Below are 3,312 nucleotides of genomic sequence, written 5' to 3' on the forward strand. Positions count from 1 at the left end.
AGTACAGATCGTGTTGATTTCTTGTCACAGTCTGTTAGTATAGATCGTGTTGATTTCTTGTCACAAGTGTGTTAGTACAGATCGTGTTGATTTCTTGTCACAGTCTGCTAGTATAGATCGTGTTGATTTCTTCTTACAGTCCGTTAGTATATTTTGTGTTGATTTCTTTTTAATATCTTTTAGTATAGAACATTTGTGTTGATTGCTTCTTGTAATCTGTTAATATATTTGTACCGATTATTATAATTTGTTAATATATTTTTTCTCTATTGATTTATTCCTCTGGTTTTGAATTTATTGTCTACTGATATTCTTACAAGCTATTACTATATTTTGTGTCAATTTTTTTATTTTATGTTTATGTTGTTTTCTACTAGTCCGTTACTATATAGTAATTAGTAATGTCTTCTTATAATACTACAGCTTGTGTTAACTTCTTCTTACAGCGTATTAGTATATTTGTATCGATTTATTATTGGTTGGTACATTCGTATCAATTTTTTACGTCTGTTATATAACTTGTGTTGATTTCTTCTTATATTCTGTTAATTTTGTCTGTTATTTTCTTACAATCTATTAGTATTATTTCGTCTTACAGTCTCTTGACCTCATTGTCATACATTAATATTTTGTGTCCGTAATGTCACGGTCAGAGACAAACAAGAATTGGACATGCTATGCGAAATGAAAATCTGTGACGAATTCTGATGTTATAATGATCTTTTGTAACAGTGTTTTAAATCACCCAGCGTAGCGGCTTCTAAATTTCTGTTTACGTTGTAAATACATTATAAAGTTCATAAGAAGCTTGAATTATGAAATTAATGTTCTTATATATAACACAAATCCAGGAGACGACGAAGCGACTTGATAAATGTTATTCTGAGCCGTTTCTGATCAGCGTTCAGGCATTAGTCTTATACCAGTGGTCATCAGCACAGTGCACCCTCGAGCTAGCGTCCCTTACCCATAAGCACTCTTCGTGCATCTGTGGCTGCTGGCAGGCATGCAGTATTCCAGTGACGGAATTTTGTTCGTGCCAGAAATTACGTCAGAAATAATAATAATAAGCATATTTTATATAATTAATAATGGATTAGAACTTCAGCTGTTGAAGTTTGTGACACGAACTGAGGAAGGGATAATGGTATCTACCAATTATACACTTTTATGTCTGTTTTAGGTTAGGATATATTATATAATATGTTTTGTTGTATCATTTTCATTTTAATGTGTGTGTTCTTTTAGAGAGTAGTTGGATATAATCATAGGTGAGGAAGGTGAAACCTACAAAGTAGGACTTGTTTTAGGTACAAAGCACGTACGGTCAGAAGACCCGTGCATTGGATTTTAGAGAAAATTATGATAATATAAAATCTGTAAGTATAATATTACTCAATAAATCCATCCATCTAATTAATAATACTCAGCATTTTCTTTTATAATGTCAATAACCTAAAAATATGTCTCTTTTGAAATTTTTTAGGGGTCCAGTGAAAGAAGTGGACAAGCCACAAATCCTGATATGTAGAAATATCTCATTATTTCACTGGGATTTTTACCTTTCATCTGAGCCCGATACTAAATAATATGAATGATTAGAACCGAAGATAGATAGATCCAAGGAATTGGTACAAATGATTTTCCGAAAATTTCGTATGATGAGAGAGAGATGGAACGGAGAAAAATTCTCTCCGGCGCCGGGATTTGAACCCGGGTTTTCAGCTCTCCGTGCTGATGCTTTAACCACTAAGCCACGCCGGATACAATCCCGACACCGTTGAGAATCGTCTCAGATTAAGCTCCATCTCTTGGGTTCCCTCTGGTGGCCGCCCTCTGCACTACGTCATAGATGTCTATGCACGCAGGACCGAAGTCCATACATGTGTAGAGGTGCACTCAGATGAGTAGTTTAATATCTTCCGAAATTAGATTTCTAGATATACAGAGATAAAATTTATTTTAGAGTTAAAAATGTCCGAAAAATAGAAAATAAAACTGGAAATAGCAATATGAAATCTTGATAGATTTGAAGTGGAATGGCTCTTGTGCTAGAGCAGGAAAATAAAGCAAGACAGCTTTAGTCCACATAACAATAATAATAATAATAATAATAATAATAATAATAATAATAATAATAATAATAATAATAATAAAACAATAAATAGTAACTGTAATATCAATAATAAGTATAAATACTACTATGATAATTTTTTTTTATTTTTCTGAATTTCAAAATATATCATACTAGTGTTTAATCAGCATAATGTTATTTATGTAATACAACTATTTTTGTTAAGTTTCAAAACTCACGATTAACTCCAAAACTTTAAGCAATAGAAACATTTGGAAAACAAATTTGAAATCAACGCGATGATTTCTATGACAATCCGCAGTTCTAACAGACTAAACATTTGTCGGCAGGGGAAAATATTCCTTTGTTTAACTCGCCGTAACACGGAAATTAATAAATATTTTGAATAGCAACCACTTTTAAAACTGATTTTCATTCTTTCTAAACATTTCTCTCGCTTCGACCCCCATCTAAAATGAAAAAATAAACAAGTTTGCCGCTTACCAACTTTTGAGGGTGTCAGTTTCTATTTTGAAAAGGTAACTTCGAAGTTTGTACTTTTTATCGTTTTCCAAAAAAAAAAAAAAAATTTTGATTTCGATTTTTTGATTGTCATAGGAGCTACGACATGATAATGTTTAACGGTGCTGCAAATAGAGTCCTCGTCTGCTAGCTACAGACTACCCTCCACTGATCGTCCACACCAACTTTCTCCCTTCTACACTACCGTGCATATTCGGATACACTCTTTACCCAATACCCATTTCAGCGAGTGCTGACGACCACTGTCTTAGAGACTTAAAATAGACGACATTAAACGATAATAAAATTCTGTGAAAACAAAGGAACAGGCCTCAAAGCCTAAACACGGTTGTTTTTAATAATAATAATAATAATAATAATAATAATAATAATAATAATAATAATACTAATAATAATAATATAATAATAATAATAATAATAATAATAACAACAACAACTTACTTACTTACTTACAAATGGCTTTTAAGGAACCCGAAGGTTCATTGCCGCCCTCACATAAGCCCGCCATCGGTCCCTACCCTGTGCAAGATTAATCCAGTCTCTATCATCATATCCCACCTCCTTCAAATCCATTTTAATATTATCCTCCCACCTACGTCTCGGTCTCCCTAAAGATCTTTTTCCCTCCGGCCTCCCAACTAACACTCTATATGCATTTCTGGATTCGCCCATACGTGCTACATGCCCTGCCCATC

At 33.1% G+C, this 3,312-nt stretch overlaps 1 non-coding gene across 1 annotated transcript; it reads right to left on the reverse strand.

Moving 5' to 3' along the window:
* Positions 1-1,692: 1,692 nt before the first annotated feature.
* Positions 1,693-1,764, reverse strand: TRNAS-GGA (transfer RNA serine (anticodon GGA)). The gene has a single exon. It is a non-coding gene; the product is annotated as a tRNA-Ser (tRNA).
* Positions 1,765-3,312: the final 1,548 nt, after the last annotated feature.

Source organism: Periplaneta americana, chromosome 14, assembly GCF_040183065.1.
Source record: "Periplaneta americana isolate PAMFEO1 chromosome 14, P.americana_PAMFEO1_priV1, whole genome shotgun sequence".
Lineage (NCBI taxonomy): Eukaryota > Metazoa > Arthropoda > Insecta > Blattodea > Blattidae > Periplaneta > Periplaneta americana.